Below are 18,957 nucleotides of genomic sequence, written 5' to 3' on the forward strand. Positions count from 1 at the left end.
GCATTTTAATTGTCCAAACTTTTACTTAGTCACCTCATTCAAACTGTTGAATAAAATCTTCTGCATACTAACGCCTCTACTCACTTCACCTTCTTCTGAACTTCTGTATTCAATTACCATGTGATTTATTAACTGTGTTGTCTTCTTTCTCTAGTTACTTTTCATGCATTACTTTTGTCTTCTCAACTATAAGATTAGAAAGACAACTGTATACTGCATCTAACATGTATACCACATTGCCCTAAATTTAATGTAAGGTACACCACAGATAAAGTATTCAATAAATTTCTAGTTATTATTTACTCCTCAATTTCTTTAATTTTTAAACAAAATTTAAACAACATATCAGGTGTTGCTGACAATAATAATGTATTATGTATGTACACAGTTCATCTTGCAATACAAAGTGAGTATCATGGTATCACTCCTATAATAACTAGATAACTTAGAAATAATTATGTAATGTTGATTCCCAGTGTGTTCTAACTACTGAAATGTAATTCTGGAAAAAAGTCAACAAAATTTCCTCAATAGCCCAAAATAGTTCATAGAATTTTACATATTCCATCAAGCTAACCACTATGTTTAGTTCATTTTACAAAGGACATACAAAGTATTCAGAGATAATGATTCAGAGCTCACCTAACTAAAAAAAAAATTATTTTTCCTAATGACTATAAATAAGCATAATACTTAAATAAATAGAAACGTTGTAAAGTTGTAACCAGAAGAAGTAACTTGAATAACAGCTCATTACCGTATAAGTCAGAATAATAATTGCAAGAATTTGAGAATACCGCATGCACAATAGTGTAGCATCACTTCAAATGAATTACACTACTTTCTCTTAAGAATTTGTAATAATGTTCAATAATAAATAATAATCTGTGGGACAAGTGTAAATGCAAGTGGGATGTAGAGCAGTATTTTACCAGAAACCGAACTCCACAGGCTAAATTGATCCATGCTGATTGCTTTTGCCTGTACAATTTGCTTCTGCGGATAACAGCCTAAACTCCAACCCTACTCTCCCAACCTGCCAACCTCAATTGACTTCTCTGTTTACAGTACTTATTATTAGATACTAAAAAGAGAAACTCTGTATTCAACCAACACTTCAATCTATAGTACAAGCACCTTCCCAAAATAAAGCAATCTATGGAGAGAAAAACATTACCATTTCATGTATTTAAACTCACTGTGATAACAGGTAAGAGTTTAGTCTTGTAGCACTTAAACATTTTTGTAGTTATATATATTAGGTGGTACAATCAGTAAGACTGAACATTCACTGTGTGTGTGTGCACACATGCGTGCCATATATATATAACTTCTAAAGCTGATTTCCCTCATTTCATCATTTAATCTATTAAAGTTATCCTTTTAATGACTGAAACTGGATACTGAACAACAAAGAATACTAAACAGGAGAGAAAACTCACAATCTGGTGTCCTAACTAGTAATTTTTTTATTAAGGTATATTACAGTTCAACCTCCTTTCTCTTTTTAATATTTCCCCCTGTCTCTGTAAATCTCTTCATATATTTTAAATGCAGATAATATCTTATTATTATAATCACCGTAGGGTTTAACATACAGATTTTTATTTTGAAATCACCTGTTATATTTTGGGGTGCCTAGGTGGTTCAGTTCGTTAAACATCTACCTTTGGCTCTCAAATCATGATCTCAGGGTCCTGGGGTAGAGATGGTGCTGAGTTCCCTGCTTAGTGGGAAGTCTGCTTGTCCCTCTCCCTCTACCCTCCCCCTGCTTGTGTTTTCTCTCTCAAATGAAAATCTTTAAAAAAAAAGAAGAAGAAGAAGAAGTCACCAATTATATTTTGAATGCTGAATAAGTGACAAGTTCTTCAACAATGGAAATCTATCTTCACTATTTATGAACAGGAAACTGCTTGCTGCTGTTAATAACCACCCCCTAGCTTCAGTGGTTTAACAGAATAAGTATTATTTCCAACATAGAGCAATCCAATATAGACGTTCCTAATTGCAGCTGGGATGTGTTATTTTTAGTTACAAACTTACTCAGAGACTCCGGATGATGCAAAACTGTAGGAGGCTCCATCCCTGCTACAGATCCTTCAGTAACTTTTTGCACTTAGTTAAATTGAATCCAGTCTCTTAGTGTCTCTCATGAAGCTCTGTATGATCTGGCTTTTGAGTATTTTTTTACTCCTGTACTGTGATTTTCTTCATATTCTTTTCACACGCCCCGCTGACCTTTTTCCACCTCCTAATGGCCAATATTCTCTCACATATTTTCTGCAGATTTCTTTGCTACTAGGTGACATGCTTAAAAGAATAAAATGTTTAAAGGCATGGACTATGTCTTATATACTTCACTTTATCCCCAAGACATAGCACATGACTAGCCAACAAGAGCTATCAGCTTAAGTCTCTAGGTAATAAATGAATAAAGAAAATTATTTTGTACTTTATAATGGCAACATACATCTCAGACTGATAAAAAATAGAAAACACCAAAGAAATAGAACAAAATACATAGAACTTTTCAACTTAATTCTAAATGAAAATGGAAAAGGCATATCATTAATTAAAAAAAACACACAAAGGAAATGAAAAATAGAATGGTTTACATGAACATTTAATACTAAATGACCCTTTACAAAGTTAGACATAAAACCAAAAAGTAGAAGGATGAAATGCAGGAAAGGAAAAAAAAAAAAAGGATTATATCCTAAAACATTATCATGACCATTTTGAAAGGATTTCCCACAACCAAGATCAAATGGACATTATTTCTTCCTATTTTATAGCGCCATTAAGTGCTCACTTCGGCAGCACATATACTATAGCACCATTAAAATAAACTATCATTTATCTGGGATTTTTTTGATATATCATGAGGAAATTATTAAATTTACTTTTGAGAAAATTAGCTTTCCAATACCATCTATTAAATAATCATACTTTTCATTAATTTAAAATGTCAAATCTAACATATACCAAATACTTAGTACAAAGCATAATACTTTTAGTTATAAATTTTAATTATGTTCCAAAATGAAGAAATAGATCAACTTCCTCATTATTCCCATATAGTATTCATCAGTAATTCTTTATGATATGTTTTTCTGTTAATGATTATAAGTCAACATAATTACACAGTTTGGCATACTGCAAATGCTTTGTTAACGCTGATAACAAATAAGATTATATTTTCTGCTCATCAAATTAAAACAAGGAGCTTTTCTGAGAAAGGATTGTAGATACACTGTTTCATCTTTATAATGAATATCACTGATGTTCTCTCTCTTCAGTTTATATTAATCTTTAATTTTAATAAGCACTGCAACTAATATGGAGGCCACAAGAAATGTTTTCTTCTTTCTTCTTTTCTGGGTACAGTTTTTATGCTGTCCTTGCTGGTAAATCATATTCTTATTTTAAATCTACCAAGTTTGTTCATTTCAATTCCTGGCCTCTGTGACAGCTGTTACGAGACCCTAACAAGTGAATTCATTCAGATGCAGCTACTTCTGAGCAACTTAAGATGCCTGAGGTTACCAATGGTCTAAAATGTAACTCTTAACTCACTTGGGCTGGCCTGAAATTTTTACCATTAAGCTAAGCTTGAGGGCTTTGGAAATCATAGATCAATTAAGTACTGTGCAGTAATCCACCCAGGGAGGTGGCTTCCTAGGACCACTGGGGTTAAAGGTAATTTTGTAAGAATTCTTGATTTATAAGGCAGCACTCACTCTTATACCTGTACCACACTGAACATCATTTGTCTACTTCTAACATATCTCTTTGAAAAGCTGGAAGAACTGATTTAAAATGAGAACTACCATGTATTTTCCAGTGATAACATGACTATATTCTCATTTTTCATTAAATTCATTAGAGTTTCAGGGGCAAAACCTTGTGGCCACATACAGGAAATTAAACTTCAGACTGTCAAAAGCTGAGAGAAAAAGAAAGCTTGGCACTCAATGTTTGGAAGATCAACTTTTATTTACAATAAAAGCACACCATGATATCTTGAACTAAGGTCATATACTAAATCACTTACTGCTCAGTGTAGAACTGGAAACAGGTCACTAATAAAGAAAAAAAATGTAGGGATTAAATTTAAAAACTCAATAAAAAAAGAGAAAAGGTAGAAAAAAGAAAATGAAGAAAAATGAAATAAATCAGTCTAAATTCATTGCTCAAAAGCTTAATATGTTTTCAGTTTTGTTGTAGGGAAATGATATTAGAATATCTGAGTCACTGAAGATCACTGCTCTGTTAAGAGCCATATAGAGGTGTGTATCTGTGCATATTTGGTCTCACATGTTAAGCACTTCATAATTTGGGGAGCACATTGCTTCCTTTACCTTCTATTCTTGTAATTCTCCTGCAAATGATTTTTTTATTTTTTTAATGTCATTTCCCTCTATCCCATTCTTCTTCATTCTCAACACTGCCTTAATTGAGCCATATGTTATTTCAATTATGACATATTGCTATGGCATCCTAAGCTGTCTTATTACTTCGAATCTCATCCGGCCCTGGGCTCTTTAAGCCAATCTGAATCTTCCTGGAACAACATCCATCCTCAGTAGCTCTTTCTACCTCTCATCTGCTCTAGCCTTGATCACATCTCCACCTGGCTTCAAAACATCTGCTACCAAGAGCCCTACCCTGGGTGCATTTGAATTTGGCATCTCCATGTTAAATTCTCAATCATCAGATTTTTTCAATAGACTTTACCTTCAATGGTTACTCTGATTCCTCAGGTCTCTTATTTCAGCAGGAATCCATACTCCATGTCCAGTCCTATAAAACTGAGTCTCCAACTTCTCACTGAATTAGTTCAACATTTCAGTCAGGTTACCTCTAATACACACTCCACCTATGCACTATCACTAGATTTAGTCATTGTTTATTAACCCCCTTTCTATATAACATTTTTCTAACTAAAACATTTCCTACTAAAACATTCCCATTACACCTTCCCCCTCAAATCTACTTGTTATGGCATCTTATGTCAGTCAGGGTGCCAAAAAAAAAAAAAAAAAAAAAAACCAGAATAGAACCAGTATGAGATATATATTAAAGATTTATTGCAAGGAATTGTCTTACATGATAGTAGAGCTGGCTGGGTACGTTGGAATTCTGAAATTGGCCATTATGAAGGGTAGACTGGAATTCTCAGGCACAGGCGTAAGCTGCTATCTGGAGGCAGAATTTCTTCATCCTCTGGGAGGCCATAGTTCTGCTCTTAAGCCTTTTTAGCTAATTGAATTAGGCCTGCCCAAATTATCTAGGATGGTCTTAGTTACTATTAACTCATTATAAACTTAAATCCATTTACAAAATGCCTTCAGAGCAACATCAAGATTAGTGTTTGCTCAAATAAATGAGGATTAGCTTAGTCAAAATGATACACATAAAACAGACCACCACATAGTTCAAACTAAATGAATTAATAAATAAATTAATGAAAATCCATTCACTTGCTAACCTACCTTTATAATCGCAGAAGGTAAGCCACTAAGACTAGGAGGACAATGGAATTTGGAAAAGCTAAAAGTAACCAACTCTACTCCAACACAAGAAATACCAGTTTCTTGTCCAGAAGAATTCATTCGCTACACCAAAATGACTAGCTCATGTAGAATTGGCCTACATATTATGCCTTGAGACGTTACTCAGTATTAATCTCCATGGTACACTCCTGTAGTCTAAATAAAAGACTTCCTTCAAAATTGAGCTAAGTTCCACTTGCAGAGTGAAGCTTGCTTAGGTGCCAATTTGCTCTGGACTTCCATAGCAGGTAAGGTTTACAGTATTAATTTAGCAATTCCTATCTATGTCTTGTATTCTCTTAGCATACAATAATGGGCCCATCTTTCCCTAGATACATAATAGGTCAAAAATGATTAGGACCACCAAGGGTCCTCGCCAAACAGAGAATGGCTTCACAAGCTCCTCTGTTTTTTGTTTTTGTTTTTGCTTTCTTTTCTTTATAATACATTTTTTTTTATTTCTTTTCAGCATAACAGTATTCATTCTCTGTTTTTATTAAAAGACTATCCCAATGGCAAAGTGAGCAGAAATAAATGGAGAGATCAAGAAATTCTCTGCAGCCAAATGCAAGTGCCTCTTCGTGTACAGTGGAACCTGTTTTGACCACCTCTGCTCTACTTTCATCTTTTTCAGTTCTTTTTTCCTTTCCTCCCCTTCTCACTCCTATGACAACTTCTCCAAGAAACCATACTAACAGCTCTCAGTGGACACAGTGTGCAGTTCTTAGCCACCATTCTTACCTCTGCTGTACTGCCTGACACTTTGCTTTAGCATGACTCCTAACAGCAAGATCCAGCTAGGGTCCTGTCACCTCAGATTGCTTATGTGCTTCTCCAGAGACGTGCTTAATTCCTGCTGATGTTGCTGAGAGTTATTTATAAGTATGGGATTGAGGAATAATTCCCTAAAGGCATAACAAATGACACTTGTTTTTCAAAATGTTTTTTGTATGTTCTTTTAGTGATTTACTCAAACACTGCTCTCAATTTACTTAACATGGATTCTAGGATATTAAAGCAGAAAAACATCATTTGCATCTTTTATTATCCCTTCCATAACATGATGATCCTGGTGGTCTATCTCTTAAAACAGGCTCTAATTTACAACTAAGTTGTATTCCAAAATTAAATTCAGTCATTTGTCTAGAACTTGGAATGCCTTTTCCCATTGAAAGATTTTATTAAAGGTGTTAATTTCCTGAAATAGGCTAAAAATCTCAAGATAGGCTTAATTCACTGAACTAGGCTCAGCATATTATCAATATTTTGTTTTGTTTTGTTTCCAGTAAACTCAATTGAAAATGTGGCCGTCATTTTTGGTACAAATTTCACTTTGGGACACTGGGAACTTTTCTTCCTACTAGGAAAGGCACTGGACACTATGTGGATGTCTACCAGATGTTTATATGAAGCATGGTCACAACCCATATATTTTCTGAATGAATAAATACATTAATGCATAAGCAGATATCTTTTCTCCTATACTACCGCTACAGAGGGAAAAAGTTAATAATTGCCTCTTTTGGTATCAAGCAGCAAGATCCACAGGGAATTTTGGCTTACCTCCTCTTATTGAACATCTTCCTTTCGCTGAAATAAATTCACCAAAAAAAAAAAAAAAAAAAAAAAAAAAAAGTAACCTTTCCTTGACATTGCATTGGTGAACTCACCCAAACTTCAGGCAATTAAAGATGAGGTGTTGGTATGATGGAAGCTGTATGTATTTAAATAGTTAGTTCAAATGAAAACTAGCATTAAAGATTCTACCAGGAGAGCTGACCCTGTCTGTCCCTCCAAAAATCTCAGATTTCTTTCTGTTCCCTTTTTAGCAGACTTGAATAAAAAATGCAGAGCACTTAAAAATATATATTCAGCTGGAAAAAGAAGATAGAGAAAACAAGGGAAAGCTTCCTTCCCTGGTGCAAACGGAAAGAAATGCCTATCTTTTACATATAAAGCCCTGAGACTAATTTCATTAAAGGCATATTCAATGATATCATTTAATAATTTTTTTCCAGGATACTTATGAGTAATTTTAATATATACCTTTTAACCTACACCTCATGTTCCATTATACATAATTATTCTGCTTGCTTATTATACCCTTTAAATTACAATGATTAATTATACACATTGCATAATTAAATTGTGAAAAATGATTAATCATCATTGTAGTATTGTTTAATTATATCACATATTTCATTTTAACTAGAAAATGCAAAGTGCTTTAACTCATGGGGTAACTAACCACATTGTTATATGGGTAATGAGCCTGGATTTTATTATACATAAAGAAATTAAGGTCCGGGTTAAGTGACTTATCCAAGGTGAAACAAGAATATTCCTTGTCCTTGGTCTGAATGAAGAAAGGTTTAGAATGCAGAACTTTTAGCCATTTTTCACAAAACCAAACCAAGGAAAAGCAAAATGTTTTTCTCTCCAATGAATAATATGATCACTTTAAGGAATATGTTCTTTTTTCCCAGAATCATATGGTTCATATAGGGTTTCAGAGAACAGAGCCCATGAAATTTCAGTTAACCACCTATTGAACAGTAAGTCTGCTTCAATACTGTTCTCGCAGTCCTAGCCTCTGACCCTACACACTTCCACAGCATCCTGGAATTGCTCCAAGATATCTTACTTCATAATGGTCTCCAGACACATATTGTCCCCAGATGGCAGTATAAGACACCTGTGACCCAGGACGCAAAAACACCATCTTTTCTATTATAATATCCATCCATTTAAAAAAATGAAGAGAGAAAAAGAAGTTGTAGCAATTATTTTAAATCACAAGGCAGCTCTTTTCTGTTCCCTAAAAAAATAGTTAAATCTCCTCTTGAGTGAACTCCATCTGTTTTAGTTAAATCCATTAATGGATCTTTCACTTATTCTAAAAAATTAAAATTCAAGCCTTAACTAGGAAAAGACAGTAAACAAGTGAATGAACAGCAACAAGTCAGTCTTTTAATCTGTTATATAAAATAATATTCATAATTCCTGAGAGAGAAAGTCTTATTCCTCAAGATTAGAATATAGTACTGCCTACCCCACAAGTTTAATTGTGGGGAAGGAGGGTAGAGCAGTTCATATGAAATATTTGGCTAAAGGAGTTTGCAAGAACTCTTCTAGCTTCTGGTGATTGTGGGCAGAGTACCTTGATTAATTTTCCACCAAAACTGTACACAATGAGTGGAAAACATTCCTAAAGGTAGAATGGAGAGTTACAAGAAAAGGCAAATAGATACTGAGCACGAAAAATAAAAAAATAAAAAATAAAAAAGATATCTACCACAGAATCTAATCAAATTACTAAGATTTTTAAAAATGCTTTAGCATCTAGAAAAGTTATTTCAAAAATTTTAGATTTATGTTTACGTGTTTCAAAATTTACAAACTAGAAAGATACAGCTCAATTATTCATCACATAGAAAAATCCAGCTAATATTATATATTTTTTTAAGATTTTATTTATTTATTTGAAAAAGAGAGCAAGCGAGAGAGTGAGAGAGAAGCAGAGGGAGAGGGTGAGGCAGGCTCCCCACTGAGCAGAGAGACTCCCACATGGGACTCGATTCCAGGACCCTGCGATCATGACCTGAGCTGAAGGCAGACACTTAGCTGACTGAGCTACCCAGGTGCCCCCTAGTTAATATATTTTTATTTAAAGAGAAACTATAAAAACTAAGGATCATATATAGAATACACTAACTTGATTCTAACTATTTTCTGGTAAGGATTTCAAATAACAAATTCCCTAAGGTGAATATTTTTTAAAATATGAAAAAATATTACATACGGTCTTCTTACATGCTCTCACAATTTGTCCCCTTTACTGTTCTGACTGTATATAACAGCCTCAAGAAATAATCCTTCTATTTGATGTTTCTGGATCTAACATCTAACTACAGATACCATGGTTACGATACCAAGTGTTAGGTATGAAATTGTAGGCTTTAAAATGCAGCAAAATTGATATATTGGCTTTTTAGGACACTCAGGCACATCTGCACAAGCTCACATATTTGTTTATGAAGAAATGGTTGTCTGCAAGATAAGGTGATGTAAACCATCAATTATAAATGGAAGCCAGGAGATAAGGAAAAAGATGATTATTTATATAACCTAGTTCTGTACCAGAATGCTACACAGTACAAGAGCTAATAAAACTGCTCTAATAACTGTGAACCCAAGAGGTAATTTACATTTTATTAAGTGGAAGAGATTTGAAATTGTTTGTTGCAGAAGATTAAAAAGAGGGGAAATAAAGAGACTAAAGCTTGAATTTGAAATGAGATTCATGATTTTCCTTTTGATCCACAGAATAGCAACTGTCTGTACTGCATTATAACTTCATATGATTTCCCATCAGGTTGTCTGAAAATTGACTCTTTAAATGTGATGACGCTGAAAAATGGTGTCTAAGAAAAGAAAGTTTTATTTTTTTAACATTACCATCTCCTGCAGCATTGTACTAATGAGATCCACAATAAAATTACATCACTCACGCATTATTTAACATTGCACCCCCTGGATTTCCATCTCTTGATTTTAGATGACTCACATGCCTAAGAACAGAATGGACCCAGGCATTTTAAATTTTGAATATAAATCACCTATATGGTTTAAGAATATTATTTTTTTAAAAAATTCTCTAGCCTTGGGGCGCCTGGGTGGCTCAGTGGGTTAAGCCACTGCCTTCGGCTCAGGTCATGATCTCAGGGTCCTGGGATCGAGCCCCGCATTGGGCTCTCTGCTCAGCAGGGAGCCTGCTTCCTCCTCTCTCTCTACCTGCCTCTCTGCCTGCTTGTGATCTCTCTCTGTCAAATAAATAAATAAAATCTTTAAAAAAAAAATTCTCTAGCCTCGATGATATGCAAAAGAGGATATGTATTTTTGTGTATTTATAACTTCATTTACATAATGCAACATTTTATTTGCTCATTGAACAAATTTTTGAGTGTCCATTGGTACAAGGTGCCATGACAGGGATGTATGCTGTTGTTTAATCAAATTAAGAAATCATCACTCCTAGCATATTCCATACCTTCCATGCAGGCAATTGACAGAAACACTTTGATGACTTGTTTGCATAAATTAAATATTTACAGAAATACGTTACCCATTCCACATTTAAAATGACCCAGGACTCAAATATTAATTTGAGTTACAGAGGGAAATATATATTTATGTGCCTAAACCATGTAATTAAATAAGCAGATTTATACAGTGTACTGGAGTCAGCTTATTCTAGCTTAAGAGAACTGTTAGAAACACCTCTTTTTAAATCCACATTCTTACTGTCAGATTGCTGACTTCAAACTAGTCATGGTGCAAGTATTTACACCAGAGAAATTGTAAATGCAGCAAGCCAGTGATTTGTGCTATCTTTTGTTTTGTTGTTTTCAGACAGCCAGTTGGCAAACATCTACCAGCACACCACTGGATTTATGCAATTTTGTTTACAGAAATTACACACACAAAGTGCAGTCTTGAAAGAGCAATAATCTTTTAGATTTCTAATGTTGTAATAAATGTTGTATTAATGTCATAGTTAGAAAAACTCACTAATTATATTTGACATTTACTTTAAAATAATCGAACCCTCTTAAAAAATGAGTTGGCAGCAGGATACAGTACAGATTTTAAAAACTGGTAAAATATTAATATTTTTAAAGTTTGGTGATTGGTATGTATTGTTTATTTGCATTTTTACACTTGTAAAGCTTTCCATAAAAAGATGTCAAAAATAATATCAAATGTTCATATGCATTTATATTTACTTATATTCTTTTAAAACTTTGTCAGGCAAACATTGGCATACAATATTATATTAATTTCAGGTGTACAACATAACGATTTGACATTTGTATACATTGTGAAATGGTCACCACAATAAGTCTAGATACTGTTATCTTATAAGTTGACATAATGTTCCCAACTATATTCCCCATGCTATGTAGTGCATTCCCAAGACTTATTTATAACTGGAAGTTTGTACATATTGATCCTCTTCACCCATTTCATCCCCCCACCAATACGCTCTCCTCTGGAAATCACCAATCTGTCTCTGTATCTACTGGTCTGATTTTGTTTTGGTTTTTAGATTCTACATGTAAGTTAAATCATGTCATTATTTGTCCTTCTCTATCTTACCTCACTGCATATAATACCCTCAAAGTCCATCCATGTTGTCACAAATGGCAAGATGTCATTCTTTTTATGGCTGAATAGTATTCCATTGAATATATATAACCCACCTTCTTTATCCATTCATCCACCAATGTACACTTACTTTCTATATCTTGTATCATAAATAATGTTGCAATGTACATAAAGGTGGCATACATGTTTTCAAATTAGTGTTTTTGTCTTCTTTGGATAGATACCAAATAGTGGAATTACTGGATCATAAAGAGGTTCTATTTTTTATTTTTTTTTCAAGATTTTATTTATTTATTTGACAGAGAGAGATCACAAGTAGACAGAGAGGAAGGCAGAGAGAGAGAGAGAGAGAGGGAAGCAGGCTTCCTGCTGAGCAGAGAGCCCAATGTGGGACTCGATCCCAGGACCCTGAGATCATGACCTGAGCCGAAGGCAGCGGCTTAACCCACTGAGCCACCCAGGTGCCCCTGCCTTTTCTTTTTGTTGATGGGTTTCCCTCACTGTGCCAAAGCTTTTTAGTTTGATGCAGTCCCATTTGCTTGTTTTGGCTTTTGTTTCCCTTGCCTGGGGAGAAAAAAAAAAAAAATCACTAAAACCAGCTTACTGCCTATGTGTTCTTTTATAGTTTCAGGTCTTATTTTTAAAGTCTTATTCAAGTCTTTAATCCACTTTGTGTAAACTATAACATAGTAGTCCAGTTTCATTCTTTTGCCTGTCGTTTTCCAGTTTTCTCAACATCATCTATTGAGAGACTATCCCTTCCCCATTGTATATTCTTGCCTCCTTTGTCATAATTAACCACATATGCATGGGTTTTTTCAGAGCTTTCTATTCTGTTCCATTGACCTATGCATCTGTTTTTATGTCAAAACCATACTGTTTTGATTACTATAGCTTTGCAGTATAGTTTGAAATAAGGGAGCATGATAGCTTCAGCTTTGTCTTCTTTCTCAAGACTCTCTCGGTTATGTAGGGTCTTTTGTGGTTCCATACAAATTTTAGAAACACTTGTTCTAGTTCTGTGAAAAATGTCATTGGGATTTTGATAGGGATTGCACTGAATCTGTAGATTGCTTTAGATAATATGGAATTTTAACAATATTAATTCTCTCACTCCATGAGCACAGAATATTTTTCCACTTATTTGTGTCTTCAATTTTCTTTAACAATCTCTTACTCTTACAAGTTCTCAATGTAGATATCTTGATAAAATTTACTTATCCTTGATTAAAGGATATTCTTGATTAATTTTATTCTTAAGTGTTTTATTCTTTTTGATGTGATTGTAAGTAGGTTTCCTTGATTCTTCTTTCTGATAGTTGGCTATTAATGTATAGAAACAACCGATTTTTGTATATTAATTTTATATTCTGCAACTACACTGAGTTCATTTAGCAGTCCTAACAGTTTTTGGTTGGAGCCTTTAGAGTTTTCTATACATAGAATCATGTCATCTGCAAACAGTAAAACTTTTACATCCCTTATAATTTCTATGTCTTTTATTTCTTTTTCTTGTCTAAATGCTATGGCTAGGACTTCAAATACTATGTTTTGGGCATATGAGTGGGCATCCTTCTCTTGTTCCTGATCTTAGAGGAAAAGAGTTTAGCTTTTCAGCAGTGAGTATATTAGTTGTGGGTTTGTCATGTATGACCTTGATTATGAAGAGGTATATTCCCTCTCTACCCACTTTAGAATTTTTATCATAAATGGACATTGAATTCTGTCAAATGTTTTTTTCACCTATTGAAAAGATTGTATGATTTTTGTCTTTCATTTGTTAATGTGGTATATCACACTGAAGGTTGCTGATGTTGAACCATCCTTGTATCCTTGGAATGAATCCCATTGGATTGTGGTGAAAGATCCTTTTAATATGTTGTTGGATGTGGTTTGCTAGTATTCTGTTGAGGATTTTTGTGTCTGTATTTCAGGAATATTGGCTTCTAATTCTATTTTCTTGTAGTCTCCTTGTCTGGTTTTGGTACCAGGGTAATGCTGGCCTCATAAAATCAGTTTGGAATTGGGGCACCCAGGTGGCTCAGTTAGTTAAGTGTCAGCCTTCAGTTCAGGTCGTGACCTCAGGGTCCTGGGATCAAGTCCCGCAGCAGGCTCTCTGCTCAGGGGAGAGTCAGCTTCTCCTTCTGCCACTCCCACCCACTTGTTCTCTCTCTCTCTCTCTAATAAATAACAATCTTTTAAAAAAAAATGAGTTCGTAATCTTTCCCTCTTCTTCAATTCTTTGGAAGAGTCTGAGAATAGTATTTAATCTTTGAATATTTGGTAGATCCACCTATGAAGCCATCTGGTTCCAGACTTTTGTTTGTTGGGAGGTTTCTGATTATTGATTCAATCTCCTTGCTCATAATGAGACTATTCAGATTTTCTATTTCATAATCCACTCTTGGAAGATTATAAATTTCTAGAAATCCATCCATTTCTTCCAGGTTGTCCAATTTGTTGGCATATAACAGTTCACAGTAGTCTCTTATGACCCTTTATATTTTATTCATATCAATTGGAATGTCTCCTATTTCATTTCTGATTTTGAGTCCATCCTCTTTTTTACAGGTAAAGGCTTGTCAATTTTGTTTATCTTTTCAAAGAACCAGATCTTAGTTTCATTGATCTTTTCTACTGTTTTTTAGTCTCTATTTCCTTTAATTCCACTCTGATCTTTATTATATCCTTCCTTCTATTAACTTTGGGCTTTGCTTGTTCTTCTTTTTCTAGTTCCTTTAGAGGTAAAGTTAAATTGAGATTTCTCATGTTTCTTGAGGTAGGCTGCACTGCTATAATTTCTCTTAGAACCACTTTTGCTGTATCCCATAGATTTTGATTTGTCATATTTCTGTTTTCATTTTTCCTTAGGAATTTTATTTCACTTCTGATTTCTTCTATGACCAGTAGTTGTTCAGTAACATGTTGTTTAATGCTCATGTATTTATAGTTTTTCTACTTTTTTTCTTAAAGTTGATTTCATACCATTATGGCTGGAAAAGATGCATGATATGATTTCAGTCTCCTTTAATTTACTGAGATTTTTTTCTATGTTCTAACATGTGATCTATTCTAGAGAATATTCCACAGGTACTTGGGAAGAATATATGTTCTGATGCTTTTTGATGTAATGTTCTATATGTACCTATTAAGCCCATCTGATCTAATGTGTCATTTAAGGCCAATGTTCTTTATACTGATTTTCTGTCTGAATGATCTATTCATTGATAAAAATGGGATGTTAAAATCTCCCGCTATTTCTGTTAATTTCTCCTTTTAGGTCTATTAATATTTGCTTTATATATATTGGTGGTCCTATGTTGTGCATATATAACATTTACATTTAAAGTAATTACTTAAAGGTACATACTTACTATCATTTTGTAAGCTATTTTCTGGCTATTTTTGTTTCTCTCTTTCTTTCCTTTCTTTCTGATAGTTTCATAACTTTCTTAAGTGTTATGTTTAAATTCTTTTCTCGTTAAGGTTTTGCTTCATGGTTACCATGAGGTTCACATATATTACACTATATGTATATGATAGTCTAATAATTGATAGCAACTTAAAAGATGAACACATTCCAAAGCTCTATGTATCTACTTCCTATTCATGTTTTATGTTTTTGGTATCACTTTTATATCTTTTTGTTCTATGTATCTCAAACTAATTATCATAGTTTTAGTTAATTTTCCTTCTTCTGTCTTTTTTATCTTTCTTTGTTGTTGAGACAAGTTCATCTACACAACAAATAAAGATCTTTTTCAGAGGGAAATGATACATATGTAGCTGCAGATTTGGTATATCCATGGAGAGAAGTGAATTCAGGATTTCCTATGCTATCCTGCTACCCACCCTCATTTATTTCCTCTTTTATGTGCATGGGTATATATATATCCTTACAGATTTCAGTAATTGTATATATATATGTATTCACAGATATGTACCACATTCTTAGAAATAAAGATGATATGTACAAACAAAGCATGTGTTGTATAGATATGCAATTATTTTCTTAGTATGTCTCTGTTAGAAGTAGTTATGCTTTATAGTTTAATTATAAGAAGAAAAGCTGGGGTCCCTGGGTGGCTCAGTGGGTTAAAGCCTCTGCCTTTGGCTCAGGTCATGACCCCAGGGTCCTGAGATCGAGCCCCACATTGGGCTCTCTGCTTTGCAGGGCGCCTGCTTCCCTCTCTCTCTCTGCCTGCCTCTCTGCCTACTTGTGATCTCTGTCAAATAAATAAATAAAATGTTAAAAAAAAAAAGAAAGAAAAGCTTTTATTAATTTCAAATCTTTCATTAACTGTGATTCAAACTTCATCTGGGACATGGAAAGAAGGAACAAATTCTCTTAAGTAAATTTATGACAAAATCACCAAAGGATAAAGTTTAATATTTCATAATAGAGGTATAGAAAGCTTATGCAATTCAAAACACTGTAAGATTTACAAGGTCCCTTGCATACCTGTCCGTCCAACTATTTTATTTTGTGAATGGGAAAAAAAAAAAAAAAACTCAGAAAAAATGACGGACTTCTTCAAAGTTAGTTAAGCAAGTTATTACACAAAATGTAGACCAGTATCAATATCACCTAAGGATTTAGTGTAGGAAACTCAGAATCTTGGTCCCTACCCCAGAATTACTGAAAGAGAATGTAGTTTAACAAGACTCCCACATAATTTATAATGCACTTAAAAACTGAGAGGCACGTAGCAAGCAGTAACAAATCTGACCTAAAAATCAGGTCTCTTGACTCTTAGACCGATTCCTCCGTCTCATTACACCATACCTTCTAACAAGAGGATGAACTTCTAACCATAACAACAGGGATACTAAGTTTTTTTTTTTTTTTTAATTTCCATATTCCTTCATCTAGATTATGGCTGTACATATATATATGCATATTCTGAAGAGACATCAAAGACTTCTGCCAAGTTTTGCTTCCTTCTTCCACTCTTAGATTGACCATTTCATAAAAAGACCATGTTGATATTCTGAAGTTATCAAATACAAGAAGAATCATCAACAGACACAACAATGCTCTATAATGATGATGATGATGATGGTGGTGGTGGTAGTAATAAAGATGTCTGAATTCTGTATGACAGAGTCACATAAGTTCATGAAGTTTTACATAGTAATGAATTTGAGAAGAACTGAAAATGCTGTGCTAATAGCCCCATACTGCCCTTAAATTAGTGTATAACTTTTCCTCTGACATCAATAGCATGTCATTGGAAGAAAAAGTGCAGCACATGTGAAATGCATTTGGTATCAAGAACAGCAGAGCTTCTCGGACAGTGAGTCTCTGCAGTAATGCAGATGGGAGGAAACTGCCACAGGTTAAACCAATTACCCTACACTAAACTTAATTGAGGAATAATTTATAGAAGGCAAGAAATGTTAATTGAACAATGAATCACTTAGACTGAAGGATAAAATACATGTGGATTGATCACTAGAAAGCAAACAAAAGACTGAAAAGAGCTTAGGAGGACTTGAGTACCTTGAAACTTAAAGCCGCTAAATAAAGAATTTCATGACAGGACTATCAAACATTGGAGCAAGAAACTGAAAGTAGGTTGTCAAATCCCAGGGCATGGCCTGGATGTAATGGGTATTTGTGTTTATGTACAATTATTTCATCAAAGTAGGGTATTGGACTAGGAGAATTCTAGAGAATTTTTTAACAATGTTTTTTAAACACCTTTTCCCCTTATGCATGTTACCACAAGAAATGGAATTTCTTGTGTCATTTCAATGCTTGATACATAGTAGTATGATGGGCGTTACTTAATTTCCTACAAGGCTCAAGAAACTGTTCAAGCTACATTTAAGGGGATGGTTGATGAGAAACAGGAGTCATGCCTGGTCATCTGGTCAACAGAAACTGGTACAGAATTAAACACAAATCTAGTGCAATACCAGAAGGTAATTCTGGTCAAATAGTGTTAATGCAATTATGCCAAACTAAATTGTGTGGCATTAGGAAAAAGAAAGTGAATAGCAAAACAATTAGCTTAGGATCTGCCATACCTGTATGTCATTGAAAATATAATTATACTTATTTAAGAAAAATATTATTTTTTGAAGCAGATAATTATTCAGAAACTGATATTTATATTCATTTTTAAAGTAATATGGTGGTGTTATTTGGTCACCATCTTCTAGTTCTCTAACTCTGTTAAGTTCTACAGTTTCTGGTAAAATAACCTGACAGCCTTACTTCTGTCTTTAGTTGATGTTAGAAAGGAAGATTTCTTGAACCCTGTATTTCCCCTGGGAGACAAGTACAGAGTAGTAGAAATAGTTTCACAGTCAGACAAAATTCTGGCTCTACCTACAAGCAATACTACCTCTAATACAACCCCTTTGCATCTCAGATTATCCTTCATCAGTTTGCTATGGAGATTAAATAGAGCAATAAAGTAGACTATTTCACACAGTGCCTGGCACATAAAAGGAAAAAAAAAAAAAAATAGCCAGGAGCTCTTTTCTCCCTTCGCATCTGTGATGGAAGATTTCTTCAAACAAAAATCAGAACTGCTAAACAGTTGCAGCTATAGCAAAAACTGCAGATAAAGTAACTTACTATTAGTCACAGAATTAGTTAACTCAAGAAGCACAAATATAACACAGAATATCAAGGCAGATTATTTTCCAAACTCTTTAAGTGGCATCATTGTCAGCTTTCTTCATTTTGAATAATTTACTACTATAAATTATTGAGAATACATCACTGGTACCACCTAGCTAAATGTTTCAGAAGAGAAAGGGACATATATATTCTCATTAAAAAGCCCAAAAAAGTCCAAAAGGAAAATCCAGAGGAAAAAAATTCCAAGAGAAACAAAAGCCAAAATCACAGAAAATGTAATTTTTAATGGTGTGGTTTCTAAAATTTCAGAGTTTGATCTTCCCCACACCCGACACCACTGCATTTTTTAGTAAGGCTGGCCTCAATTTAGTGACTGTTCTTACTCTCAGACTTGACAACCTTATTTTTATGGAAAATTGCTTTGAATTTTCTTAAGGTAACAGCCATTCTAGCGTAAACACACACTGTAATTTGTCTTTGGCTTTTGTTTTGCAAGGAGAGGTTGTGCATGCTTTCAGGAAGTATTTCCCTTTTACTGCTTGTTTTTCCTAAGAGATCAGAGTGGCAGTGTTATTTTATGTGTTACTTTATGCTTTGTGATTTTTCTGCGATTGACTTCTTGCACTTAAAACTAAAGGG

This window comes from Lutra lutra, chromosome 4 (genome assembly GCF_902655055.1).
Source record: "Lutra lutra chromosome 4, mLutLut1.2, whole genome shotgun sequence".
Classification (NCBI taxonomy): Eukaryota; Metazoa; Chordata; class Mammalia; order Carnivora; family Mustelidae; genus Lutra; species Lutra lutra.